The sequence below is a fragment of the Micromys minutus genome, assembly GCF_963924665.1.
Source record: "Micromys minutus genome assembly, chromosome: 26".
NCBI lineage: Eukaryota > Metazoa > Chordata > Mammalia > Rodentia > Muridae > Micromys > Micromys minutus.
Genome location: NC_137961.1, coordinates 18,441,632 through 18,457,256, shown reverse-complemented (window position 1 = coordinate 18,457,256; position 15,625 = coordinate 18,441,632).

Genomic DNA, 15,625 nt, shown 5'->3' with positions numbered 1-15,625 from the left:
ACCAGATTATGGAAGCAGAAGGCAGACCCCGATTCACAGAAGCCTCTACACCATTTCTCCTGCACTTGATAGGTTCTGTCAACCTAGACATGATTTACTTGGGAAGAGGGGAACTCAAGTGAAATTTTAAAATTTTCTGATTATTAATGATGTAGGAGTATGCTATCCTCTGTGGGGTTTTTAGAAAATTATCTTTAATCCTTTTTTACAGTCCAGTCATTATCTCCCACCTGGTCTAGCCACAGACAGTTCCTCATCTCATTCTTCCTTCCCTGTCTCCAAGAAAATGTCCCCAGGATTGATTAAGTTAGGTATAAGAACTTAATCAATTTATTTTTTTGTTTGATTTTTGTTTGTTTGTTTGTTTTTTACAAATTCTAAGACACGTTTTTGTTTTTAATTAGTAGTTCTTTTTTCTCGAGACTTCTTGGCAATATTCACTTCAGCGCATACACCTCTATTGTCAACATGGGCAAATGGTAGAATGAGTGTGAGCTTGTCAATAGTTTCTTAAAATACTTAAGAATGCACAGCATATGTGTGTGCTTAATTTAACTTTATACCCTAAGGACAGTTAGTTGTACACTAATCAGAAATCCAGAGGTGCCGACAGGAAGTGTTTTATCTAAATCTGCACAAAGAGTCTGTTAATTAGCACAAAGGAAGTTAGATATACTTTTTTCATTGTTTAAGTGAGAGGTATTTTTTTGTTGTTTTTGGTTTTTGTTTTCTAGACATGCAGCTGTCCAAGTTTCATGAATTTCACATTCTGTATGAATGCCACATTCCTTGAATGCATCTTTAGGAAAGAGAACCTGAACCACAAATTCTATTTGTCTGTAACAATAGACTCAGGCACAGTGCAAAAGTACAAAATCTGAACAGAAGATTGACAAGTCAGACAGGAGTCTATCATCAGCCTTAAGGGAACCATCCTCCTAAGAAGCTTGTATTCATGCCAAGAAGAGGGGAGAAGCAAATGCTAAACAAATTTACAAAATCAGGTAAAGAATATGTCTGTCTACATATGTAAACAAGTGTGCACAAATGTGTGTGTATGAAATATATATATATATATGTGTGTGTGTATGTGTGTGTGTGTGTGTGTGTGTGTACAGACAGGTTAGTTATTCAAACAGAAGATAAAGAAAAAGCCTCCCTTGGCTTGACCTCCTTTTGTAAGATTTGCATACTTTGCAAGCTATGTAAGCCCTCAAGGCAGGAAAATGGCCAGTCCCTTATCACCATAAGACACCCCCTCTCCCAGTGCTCCAGTAGTCAGACTCCAACTCCTAGACTTCTCTAATGGCCCTTATATCATTTGTCTAAGGTTTTAAATGTCATTCCTAGCATCAGGAGGAAAGAGTGGCCAGACCCCACCCTAATAGAAAAATACAACTAATCCCTGATCTTGCTATAGAAAAGCACCAACCCCTAAAGAGGAAAACCCTGCCAATCTCTGTACTTCCCTAGGCACAGAACTTGAAATCCCACCAATCCTCACCATAGAAATCTCTGCTCTGGAAGGCTCCCTCACTAAGAAATCCTATATAAGTCCTGCTTACTGCTATCTTCTTACCCTAGCAGAGACAGGCACCCTCCTAGGATTTTACTTCCCAATAAATGTCTGATGTGAGGTTTGTTGTGTGGTGTGACTTTGTGGTCTTTCTTGGCTTCTGGTTGCCAGATACCTTTCTGTTCAGAGTTGCAGTACCTACAACACATAAACTCATTTATACCTTTATTCAAGCCTGATGTGTTAGTTCTTGTTATTGTTATTTTGCCAACTTAACACAACCTATAGTCATTTGGAAAGAAAAATGTGCCCCCATTAGAATGGCCCGTGAGCATGTCTGTGGGGCCATTTTCTTGATTAATAATTGAACTGGGTGGTGTCACTCCTGTACGATTAGTCCTCAGTTGTATAAGGTAGCAAGCTGTGCAAACCATGAAGAGAAAGCCAGAAGCAGCACTCTTCCATGACCTCTGCTTCAGTTCCTGCTTTCAGGTTCCTGCGTTGAGGTCAGGGCCAGGTTCCTTTCATGAGGGACATTAAACTGTAAATTAATAAGATCTCTTCTCCCTGAATTTCTTTTCATCATGATCTTTATTACTGCCACAGAAAGCAAACTAGTATGCCGGGTTACTAACAAGTGTCTGATTTTGTGGTTAGTGAATGGGTAGTGAAGAACCAGATAGTCCTTACCTAACTCTAATTGGAGTTTATTAAACTGGATGGTGGCTTCCATCTGTCAGTCTTAAAAAAAGATGGCTGAGGATTCCTAGAATCGGGCTTTACTCTAGTCCCCATAGGGTTTACAGTTTAGTATTCTTACATTTGTTTGAGAGGTAGAAGCTGCAACTGGACTATTAATTTAATGGAGCAGAATTCATTCTCATCAAGTTATTGTGGCCTAAGAGAAAGAGGGACAAAACTCAATCCTTCACTATTTCTCTAACCTACTCAAAATCTAACTGAAACAGAGAACAGTTGGTGATCTATGCTATAGGCTCTTTTGATTTTCGAATTTTTTTGGACAAAATGTTATATTACTATTTCATCTTACCAACAGTAGTGATGAACCCAGTTTCATTTTCTGCTCTTTGGAGAATTAATTTACATGATAGCAAAATGTTCTAGGCAGGGAAGCAGGGAAACTAACAACAGATCTTTACCTCTCTCTCCTCTCCTTCAAAGCCAGCCCTCCAGTCTCATTCCCACCTACACTGCAGAACACCCTCCCCACTGCAGCTTTACTTCCCATTCAGCCTTCATCTCCAGAGAATTTCATATACTTCTCCTCCAATAGCCCCTCCCACACATACACATCTCTTTATCCCAGTCTCCAACTCCAGCAGGTATTCCCTGTGACCCCTCAGCACCTTGCATTATTGGAAGCAGGTAGTAGTCATTTTGAATCACATCTTAAAACAAAACTATTAATAAATGACTTGAGTTATCTATATGTAGTTTCAGGCTTTTGATTAACTAAGTTATTTATTTACTTTATATCTCAATCACAGTTTCTCCTCCCTCTTCTCCTCCTAGTCCTTTCCTCTCACTTCATTCCTCTCCCCATCTACCTCTCCTCCTTTCTCTTCAAAAGAGGGAAAGCTTCCCATGGATATCAACTCATCTTGACATATCAATTGGCAATAAGCCTTGGTACATTTTCTTTTGAGGTTAGATGGGGCGGCCAAGCTAGGGTAAAAAGATCCAAAGGCAGGCAAAGTAGTCAGAGGTGTTCTACATATGGGCAGAGGGCCTAAGTTCATCCAGTACATGGTCTTTACTTGGCAGTTCTGGCTCCATTAGTCCCTATGGGCCCAGGTTAGTTGATTCAGTAGGTTTTTCTTTTGATGTGCTCAACACCCCTGACTCTTTCAATCCTTCCTTCCCCTCTTCCACACAATTCTCCAACATCCACTTAATGTGTGACTATGGATCTCTGCATCAATTTCCATCAGTTTCTGGGTGAAGGCTTTCTGATGACAATTATGCTAGGCTCCTATCTGCAAGTATAGCATGAAACCTTTAGTAATGTCAGGGTTGGGCTTCCTCTCACGCATGGTAAAGGACACTGCCAATCAGACAAGGCGGCAGCTTACAAAATGAAAAAAAGATTTTTATCAATCATACATCCAATAGAGGACTAGTATCCAAACTATGTAACAAAGTTGATGGTGGCAGCACATGCCTTTAATCCCAGTAAGTGGGAGGCAGTGAACAGTCTTTGAGTTCAAGGTCAGGCTGGTCTACAGAGAAAGTTATAGGACAGCCTGGCTAGACAGACATTTGACTTAAGGCTCACTGCACAAAATGGCACCTATACCAAGCACAGCTTGGGAAACTAAGAAAGCTAAGGGACCTAGGGGGAAAGCGAATACTGAATACTACCTTTCTCAAAATGAAGCCAAACAGCAAAAAGAATGTAGCAATTAGAAGACGATTCTGCTATATCCATAAATCAGTGCTTTGTTCAAACATCATCAGAAAAGCTTCCTCCTACAGCAGATGGGAATGGATTCAGAGACCCACAGCCAGACATTATGCAGTGAGGGTGAAACCTTAGAAACTCAGTTGTAAATATTATATATCCATCAAATCTTTCCCTTCAGGGTTCAGTAGACGAGGAAGCGGAAAGAGTGTAAGAGCCAGAGGGGGTGAAAGAACACACAAAAACAAAGCATTCTAAGTCAACATGCAATGCACACATATAAACTCAGAGACTGAGCGAGTATGTACAGCGTCTACACAGGTCTACATCAGGTGGGGACCTAGAGCTGAAGAAACAAATAAACACATTCCCTCATCCCTAAGGTGGAAACAATCACCAATGGGTTTTTCTGGCAAATGAAAATTTAGTTTCCTCCTATGTAGTCTCACTGAGGAAAAAAACTACTATTAAGGGTAGCAGCATGCTCAACAGTAGAAGGCCAATAATGAACTCAGTGGCATCTTTGGAGGGTCTTTGTCTCATATTTTTGTCAGATATCTTTCTCCCTTGTTTGAAAACTTACCCTATTATTTTTTAATCATATATATTTTTTATTCTCACTGTCTGTCTTTCAGGTCTTTTGTGTATGTGTTATGGTTTCCACTTTAGTATTTTATCAATTTCTGAGTGTGTAAACATTGGCTCTCTGTTTCTTATCTGTTTCTTGGGCTCTTTCTTTCTTTCATCTGCTTTGTCCTATTCTAGTATGTTCGTTTTCATTATATTATATCATATCACACTGCAGATGATACTATACTATTACCGTAAAAGCCCGTTTGTTTTTTAATGAGAGATAAAATGGGTTGGATACCGATGGGAGGGAAGATGAAAAGGAGTTGGGAGCAGTACGGGGACAGGAGACCATTGTCAGGTTGTATTATGCAAGAAAAAAACTATTCTCACTAAAAGAAAGAAAAAAATATTGTTCCAACCCCTTTATAGAAAGTCTTTCTAGGGAAGGATAGAAGGAGGAATATTTGAAAGTCTTGTTTTAGGTCAGTGTGCCTCTTCAGTAAAGCAAAGCTAAACCATACTGGACCCAACATCACAGAGTAGAATCACAAAAGATTATACGTCAGTTGTTTTCATATGATTGTGGTCTATGATAAGTGATGTTATTGATAAACAAAAACAGTTTTTCTGGGACTGAAGAGAGAAAACAGTAAATAATACAGTGACAAGCAATATCATTGTAATGCAACTGGCCAATAACCTTATAGAAAAGCAGAGGAGCCAGAGAGCAGACTTAGGTATTTATGTATATTAAATATTTTATCAGAATAACTAAAATATAAGGTATAACCAGACCCAGAAATTTTAAAAAGAAATGTACAGTTTCACTCCAGGATGATAGCAATTTAAGAAATGGAAATTTAATTAATAAGCTAAAAATTTCTAAAGACAGTTAAACCAATCAAAGAAAAACAAAAGCAAAACAAGAAATAGACAAGACATAATTATAGGAAAAATAGTAAATGGTGGATCGAATCCAAGCGTATCGAAAATGATGTGTGTGTGTGTGTGTGTGTGTGTGTGTGTGAGAGAGAGAGAGAGAGAGAGAGAGAGAGAGAGAGAGAGAGAGAGAGAGAGAGAAGAGAGAGAAAGAGAGAAACATATTATTAATATATATGACATATATAATATAGATTAAGGTAAGAAAAAGAGGCCATGCATTTGAAGGAGATCTGGGGAGAAGATGGGAGCGATTTATGGTAAGAAATGGAAAGCAGTAAATTAAGTAAAGTCTTATAGCATAGATAAGATAATATTTATTTAAAAATATTTTAAATGATATTGAATAATGATACATTAATACTCCAAATGAAGAGTAGAAGTTTTAAGGTTAGTAAAAGGAAGCAAAACTCAACATAACATTGTCTTACAGGAAGCAACTTCCAATGTGAAGAGGCAGAAAAGTAGAAAGTACATGCACAGAAATGCTTTACAAAGAGTAAACTTACAGGAACAAAGGAATTCTGATAGCACAGTGGTTAAATCATCTGAAATCATAATAATTATTAACATGCATATACTTGATAATGAAGCATCAAAACACAATAAGGAAATATAAACAGAAACTAATGAAGAGTAAAACTTTTCCAAAACACATCAAGATGCCATAAGTTGAATATTTAGCAAATGCCTTCCAGCAAATGGCAGAAAAGCGGCACACATACAATAATGAAGACAGAGCTTCTCCAGCACTGGCAACCACACTGAGCTCAGTCATCACTATATAAGCATGGAGTATCATACCAAAAAATGTGAAACTAAATTTTGTTTGAATAGTCGCACAATATTCACTAAAACAATATCCAGGACTAACAAATACATTTGAACAGTTTTGAAACGTATTAGTTACTATTTATCCATAACCAAAACGAAATTAAATTTTAAAATAAATTATTTATAAGATTTTATGCATTTTAAATCATCAGTTTTAAAAGAGTCTATTGTATAAAATAAATACATATGAAATAAATAAAAATATTTTAAATTTAACATATGAGAATGCTTTATAATAAATTTTAAGGAAAGCAGGTGAACCAATGATTATAGGAAACTTATACGTATGACATTTATATTCAGATGAATAACTCATAAAATATCAAACAAATCTTAAAAATAAGTAGGAAACAGGAAATGTTAGAAACAGAGAAAACTAAGAAAATCCTATTCTTCAACATGAAAATATTACTCAGTAACAGCTAAGGTTTACAGAGATACAAAGAAGGTACAACAACTATCAGAAATGAAGTGGTTTCCCTGGCAATTCTATAAAATAAAGTGTTGAAGACGACTATGAATCTTATGCCAAATACTTCACAATAGAGATGAAATGAACAGATCACAGGGAGAAACCTGACGTCTGTTGTTTATATCAGTACAACTTAGGTCCCTTGCAACACAAAATGCAAAGGAGGAGTTCTAGACCCAGGTGATCCTAATGGTTATTTCTATGAAACACCAAAGCTAGAAATAAATACCACAAACCTTAAGAAATTATGATGTAAATTTTAGCTGGTGAGAACCCTTTCTTGTTTTCATGGGACTACTTTAATCATAACACACACAAAAATAAATCAGACGTTATTGAAACAACCAGGATATTAAATGGGAAACTATAAATAATACAGATCACTATTCTTTATATATCTTTTTTAAATACCAGCATTCAGGACTGCAAAATAAAGAGCCATTGTGCCAAGTCAGATCTATCTGAAAATGGCTTGACTTAATATTTGAAAATCAATGGATGTATTATTCAGTATAATAACTAAAACTGATACTAATAATCTTTGTAATAGCCATATGTAATAAATATGCAGAGAAGTAATTTAAAATTTTACCATTATTCATGGCAAAAACTCTGAGAAAATGTTAGTCTCATAATGGACACTAGTTAAAAACCCACATCAATCTCAATCACTCAAGGGTCAGGGAACATCCCAGAAGAGACGGCAGAAAGATTTCAAGAGTCAGAGGTCCAGAAAGTCTGCTGCGAATTATGTTTTCTAGCTATTACAGAGAAGCTGCACCTATTCAACCTTGACAACTGGGCTATTTAAAGAAGAACTGAACAATTCCAAATGCAGTTGACATTTGAAGGTAGATTGGAGAAATCTTCCAGGGCCTCACTCTAGATGAAGATCTATAGAAAATTAATGACTGCTGAGAGGAGACGAGTTGGGTTTCTCTTATTGGCTGTCTAGTTAAAATTCCTTATGCAGACCTAGAAACATATATGATGCTGGCAACACCAAACAGATTCAGCAGGCCATATTTATATGTTGATTTGTTTATATGTATATGAAACAAAAATTATCCAAGCAAAGGAGTCATCGTTGGAGGGGTAGTGTAAACATATGAGGTAATTATATTTTGATTACACCCTTTAAAATAAAAGGTACCGCTCTACCAAACATGCCTAACTATGAAATGCTAAACACTTTTAGCCAAGATTTAAAATAAAACAAGGAAGTCCCCACCAATCACTTCATTCAACAAAATACTGCAAGTTCCAGAAATGGAAATAATGAGAAAAACACTACAAAGAATAGAAAGAAAAAACCAGTATTTGCATATGATACATAACTATTAAGAAGTCACTACAAGAAATTGATGAGTTTATCAATATTATGGGCTATAAGAAAACTCAGAAGTATTCAAATTCAAACAGATTTTTCTTTGAAATATACTGCTACAACAAAACAAATTTAAAGCCTAAAAAGCAAACCACAACAGAAACAGACAGAGAATTTAAAATGAGGGAATCGACAAAGAGTTACTGTTGCAAATAGGCTAAGAGAGTTAGAGTATGGGGAATCTGAAAACAACCCACGGGAAGCCTTACAGAGTGCTGCAGAGACAACTGACGTTATGAAACATACTGTGAGATAAAAGAAGAGTTAATTGAAGGGCATAGTTTTTTAAATACATTAGACAAACAGCTAAGATGATGCGTGACCTAATATCAAGTCCCCTCATAACAAGTATTAAAAGTTGCAGAACAAGTTTGGACAGAAAAAAGTTTGAATAAATAGAAAACGAGGTCAGTAACAGAAAGGTATATTACAAACTGTGAAGTACACAAAACCTTAACTCGGCTGAATGTGGCATTATAAAAATGACAGACAGGAATGTCAACAGGCTTCAAATCCTGGCAGGCCGTAAGAAGTCAAGATGTCTTCGGTTCTAAAAGGAACAATCATCTTGGCCACTTTCATACCTCACTCAGTGTTTGGAAGTATTTTCTGATTTTTTTTCCCCAAAAGTATGCATAATCAGACAAAAAGAAACCAAACAAGCCAAATGACAACAGAAAAGCTGACATGGAAGTGACCAAGCCTCTTTTAGGGAAGGTTCATGGGAGTAATGCAGACAGTTCTTCTTAAAGGAAAGCCTAAGGACTTGGGTCCACACATGGCAAGAACCGGTAGAAGTAATCCTGCAGAATCTCCTGGCCTTTCCTGAGGGAATGCTTGGTTCTTTTTCTCCTTGTGTTTGTATTCTTGGTTTTGCTATTGGAGACTTCACATAGTTTACTTTCACTTTGTCTACGATAGACGCTTTCCCAGAACCAGAAAAAGAAAGCCCAGTTTGTGATCCATTCTTTTTTGTCTCTGAGGTTTGTGGGAATGAAATAGATCACAAATACGCTGTTAATGATGGTAATGTGGTCAAGGCAATATTAGATTCTAGTCTAGGTATGTAAGATAATGTCTGCATGTTCTCTTTGAATGGGAACTTAGTTCTGACAACATTCACCGACCCATCTGCTACAAAGCATGGTTAGTTGATTATCAGAAAGTAAGAAAGATCTTGCTTGATCATTGGTTTCAAGACCTAAAAGGAACATTTAGAGGTGAACCAAGCATAGATGAGAAACCCATTCTTGTTACTAATTTACTAGTGCATTGGAGGAGTTTGAGCTCCTGAGGAGATGCTACCCATCAATAATTAAATCAGAATATCTTTGATATGTAGTCTATCTCCTCTGTTAACCACAATTGCTACCAACCATGGGCACTTAGTTATGTACCAACGTGCTGGATTAGATATTAACTTCTTTCTTGATACAATTAATGAGATAGCAGGAAACAATGATCATTTACAAAGAAAAGAGAAAAAGTGGGTGTGCACATTAATGTTAAATGTAGGACATTCACAAAAAAGACTGTATGTGAGAAAATTAAAGAAAAATGAATGTAAAACCTTTTCAGATGTGAAAAAATTAGATGTATAAATAAAGGTGGTCTGAGTTGTCTCACAGCACTTCCTGGTCGTCTTCTTTGGCTTCTTCCATACATTCTTCTTTGGACTCTGAATCCTGCTGGGGCTAGACTGTGGCATTGACAGAATTCATTACCACTAGATCCTAAATAATTATAATTAAATAAATCTAGTCAACATAACACAAAGACATTCACATGTGTGTGTGTGTGTGTGTGTGTGCGGTATATATGTATATATATATATATATGTATACCATGTATATATATATATATATATATATATATATATATATATATACCATGAGCACGCTGATCATATTGGTGAGGTATAGAACCAGACTGGGTATCACTGTTAGCTTATCATGGATATGACAAAGTGCGACTGAAGGAGGTGCTTGTTGATTTTGTCTCAGAACTGAAGAATATACTTCATTATAATTGGAAGACCTGGGGACAGGAACATTAGCAGCTGTGCACACCATGTCCACAGTCAGGAGGCAGAGGTAAATGCTCAGATCATTTTCTTTTTATATAATCCAATACCATACCCAAGGTACAGTATCACCTACAGTTAGGGGGTGTTTTACCCTGTCAATTATTCTGGCCTAGAAACTCCTTCAAACATGCTCAGATTTATTTACATGGTGACTAAAGTGTCAACCAAATGAATTGCTGTGGCATCCATACGCAAAGGAATTGGTAACAAAAATGATGGAGCATATAGAAAAAAGGGATTCTTTTCAGCCATAAAGATGAATAGATTATATTATATTATATTATATTATATTATATTATATTATATTATATTATATTATATTATATTATATATTTGTTGGAAAAGAGATATAACTAGAAATCATTGTATCAAGTAAATTCATTCAGTCTCGAAAAGCAATTATCATGTTGGGTATGAAGATAAAGATCCTTATCTTCATAGATACATAAATTATATATGTACAGACATCAAAGTAGAAATAAAACCATGCAGGTAGTTAAAAGTGAAATACTATGGAGAGTTAGGGATGGAAGGGAGATGATAGCAGGGTATTAAGGAATATGTCCCAAGTTCATTGTATACATATGAGAAAGCCACCTTATGTTAACCTATGTAATAAAATTTAAAACATAAGAAAGAAAATACCACTTGCAAAAGGAGATTTAAATCAAGTAGGACAACAGTGACACACAGGTCAAATGAAGCAATCATAAAGATTAGAGACATATACAAATTCAAATTTTATTTTCTTACTATCAAATTCCATTCAGATTTTGAAATACTCCTTCAGAAGAAGCACCTTCAGTGACAGACATAAAACATCTTTCTTGACACTCACACTAAGGAAAAGAAACTGGAATGGAAGCACCAAGTCAGACAGAGTCAATCTGGAACAGGATACATTACCTGGGCTATGGAGTCCTGCTACATAATTAGTAAAGTTTCTCTTCTTCAAGAAGAAACAATAATTTTAGGCATTTGTATTCCTACTGGGTGACTTTCGGGTGATACCTTGAATAAAACCTGTAAAACTGAAGTCAGAAACAGACAAGTCTGCAAGTATAGTTGGTACATTAACGTCCTTTTATCAGTGATTAGTATAAGAGGAAGACAGAAAAATCAATAGAGACATAAAAAGCCTCAACAGCACTATTAACTAGAGTGACCTAGTTGGCATTCTATGGACTTTTTAATTGCCCAGAGTTGATGATATAGAAAGTATGTTCAGTAAAAACAGCACCATTAACCTAAAGATCATCATCAACAACAAAAAACCCTTTGGAAACTTCCTCTACATTTGAAAATTAAGTAACGTATTTCTAAATAACCTGTTAGTCCAAAAATCAGTGACAATTAGTAAGGATTGACACAATTTACAGAAAATAATTCTTGTGAGAGCCATATATCACTGTTTTTAGAATTAAGTTTTGTGGTTGAGAATGAGAAGTTTTGAAACAATAGTATATTGCTGTTATAGAAACTAGAAAACTAAGTATAATACAAACATACAAAGAAATAAGAATCAATAGTAAGATAGTGTAAACATAGGCAAAATGTTTGAATAAGCATTTCAAAAAGAAGGCATATATAAATAAACAAAAGTTATATTGAGAGACAGTCAACATAATTATTTATTATGGATATTAAAATTAATAACATCACATACCTACTGGAATGTTTTAAGTTATAAAATAGTCAACAGGAAAGAAACACCAATGCACCACTGTTGATTGGGAAAATATCTGGAAAATTCAGGGAAACAATTTGGAAAAGTTTGGTAATGCCTGTTACATAACCATGAACTCATTTCCAAATATACAGCTCAGAGAAATAAGAAGGCACATCACACAAAGAAATCAGTGTTTTTCATGGAGCTTATATTCAAATGTCTATAGGTACTCTGTACTAACTAAATGTTAAAAATAACTATGTATCAATAGATAAACTAGTAGGTATCTTGAGGTATAATAATACTATAAACACTATTCCGAAATTCAAAGATGTTTGCACCTAATAAACACAGTAAGGATAAGTAACAAAATCATGTCAAGCAGAAGCCACCATTTGGGTCGATGACAAGTGAGCCACATCTAATTATATAAGAGATAAATGAATGCTATAATGATAGAACTCAGATCAGTAATAGCAACACTTTCAAATAAATAAATACATTGAGGTATCAACCACATAAAGACAAAGAACAAGGCTCATGATATGTCCATTCTTGCTGCTAGTGGTGGATACACAAGTATATATATATATCAGTGTTTGTCCCTGTTGAGCCATATATTTAGACTGTGGAATTGATTAGGTAAAAATTATATTTACCATTTATCATAAATAGATTTGGCAAGGCTTAGGAAGATAAATTTTTTCCTTAAAATGCTTGCTGCCCAACATGGGTATATGACTTCAATTTTACTGAATTCATATTAAAAATACTTCAGTAGTGTATATGTAATCCCAATAGTAGTTGGTAAGGACAGGACGGTCATTGAAACTTACTGCCCAATTAGCTTCACCTTCCTTTGAGTTCCAGGTCCCAGGAAGAGACCTTGTCTCAAATAGCAAGGGTGATGGCTGAGGAATAACACCCAAGGATGACCTCTGAACTTCAAACATATGCACACATTGATGTATGCAAAACCAGTACCCTAGGATTGTGTACTTGCTCATACAGGAACATGTACACAGACATAGGTGTACACAGATGCACACACAAAATTTAAAAATTTAACAAACGAACAAGTAGAATATTTAGAACAAAACTCTTAGTGGCTTACGTAATATCAAAAACTGGAACGAAATGTCATAAGATTTAGGATATTGCTTATATATCTTAAGATTTACTTATTGACTAGTTTTTCTCAATATGCTACTTTCAGAAAGATGGGTGGAACTGTGTGGGGGAAAAAAATATAAATTGTAACATCAATTGTAATGTTTAGATGACCAGATGACGCCTTAGTTTTTAAGCACTTAGGATTGAAAGGCCTGGATCAAAATAAACATGAAATTCATAAGGTTCCTAAGAAATATAGCTGTTTTAATTACCCAAGTCCTTAAAGCTCTAATGTAAACATGCCATCATGTGGTCTGAGATTGCCTGGAGAGCACAGGATCTGAACATTGCATTAGGCTGTCATCTCAGCGCACCTCTGGGCACATGGGTGCAACTCAAAATGGTTGGTGTTGGTTCTAGTGTTCTTCCCGTAATCTCATCTTCCTCATTCTACCTTATTTCTGTCATTGCACTCTCAAATAAAGGTCAATTGTAACCCTGCACTTATAGAGATGTGGATCTATAGGACATAATTTATTATTTTATAATACAGCCTGTTATCAATTAGTTAAAGCCAAACAAACAGAAAAGGGACTGCAAGCCTGACACATCAAGTAGTTTATGATGCTCATGTCTACAGCTAAGAGAACACAACCATGACTGTATCATTTGAAAGATGCAAACGCTTAGACATCTCTGTTTATATTTAAAATGATTAGGTCTTTTATAACCATGAAATGTGAATTATGTTGTTTCTCTGGTGTTTTATTAATGTAAAAATAGAGATATTCTGAAACCTTTGTTTTACTTCAGAAAATAGTGTATTAATTCAAGTTTGCTGAACAGAGTAGAATTGTTTTACAAATTGATTAAATTCGTGTACAATAGAGGTGTAATGGTATTTCTAAAGTTTTCAATTTACTCTTTCTGCAATAGTACTTTAAGCTCTATAAGTAAAAATCCAATGCATTCTGTGTATTGTGTGGAAGTCATTCAATATAAAATGCAAAAGGAAAGAATGGAGGAAGAACAGATAGAAGATGGGGAAAGAAGAGAAGTGAAATCTTTGATTTCTTTGGTCCTTGCTTAGGTGACACAGCATGGGAAAGAAGAAGAAAGAGAATATGTGATTCATAGGAAGACTGAAATGTCTAGGACTTTTCATACTTTCATTAAAGAAATCACCACTGTGTTTGAATCATCTGAATAGCAGATTCTATGCTGTTAGTCAGCATCAAGTGTGAGAATTAGCTCTGGGGTTTGGAATGAAAGCAAGAGCATCAACCCCTACTGCCACTCCACTTCAGTGAATCTGGACAGGTTTTGAACTCTCCAGTCTTCTGCAGCTTCCCGGAGTGTCCTGTGGTTTGAGCTAATCAAACCCATGGAGAGGCTTGCCATTGATGGTATTATCAATGTCTGATCAAGGTGAAGGATCAGTAGTAGTTACTCACTCTTTATTATTATTATTATTATTAATAATAATAATAATAATAATAATAATAATAATAATAAATTATAAATTGTTTAAACCGTTCAAAGAAAATAAAATGAAATTGTAGTCATCCTTCTCACATTTGTTTTTAGCAAAGTACTTGAGACTATTTCAGATTTTTCTCCTATAGTTAACAGTTGATAACAGGTGTTGAAACACCTTCATAGGCATAAAGAAAAACTCTTTTCTCTAACTTTCAGGATGGAAATTTATTTTTCCTGGGTAATCACAGATCCAGTGGGCCTGGAACCTGAGGATAGACTGAGAGCAGTCTTCTACATACATGTAATGGTCTACATGAGAACTAGGGCCTTAGTTACCACCACATGGTTTATCTCTCATTTGACTCCAAGACTCTTTAGCACTTGAATCACTTTGGGGTAAGACCTTAATGGATGGCTTCATATCATAATGCTTCTACAGAGGCAAAGGTGGCAGAATAAACCATCTGTCGATTCAATCTTGGTAATGTCTGTCAAGAATCAATTGGTTTGCTTACTATAAAGCTCTTCTACCACCCAGCGAGCAAGGTTGGCTAAGAAGAGAAAGCACCACAAGAACTTGGTCTCTCCTCCTTATTAGCTTCATAAAGAGGCTAGTGAGGAAAGCCAGCCATCTTTATTGTGTGGCTGATCCTGATGTAACTCGGGCCTTGAACGTAATAGAAATTTTGGATCTATGTTTCAGAAAATATAGATGGTCAGAAATCATAAGACAAGCTCTCTTTCTAAATCTACCATTGTCTCTAGAAGACTCTATAAGTCTGGGTTCCACAGTTATTTCCCCTGAATCATGCCTCATGTAGAGGTTCAGAGATAGAAGAAACTTATAATATAGCCCACCATTTAGCCCTCCCAATCTTTGTCTATTATTATGGAGACCATAAACAGCCTCCAGATTTTTGGCTCCACAGCTATGGAGGAGTTGAGTGACAGTTCTGGGAGGAGCAAAGCTGAACTAGACCTTGGTTCAAAAGACTTAACTCTAATTTTTGAACAAGCAATTTTTGACTGTCTAAAAAGCAGAGTTTTTCTAAAGAGCTACTTTATCTAAATTAAACATAACAACAGACTGGCAATTAATTGGGCATTCAAATTATATTCTACAAGGACGATTGCT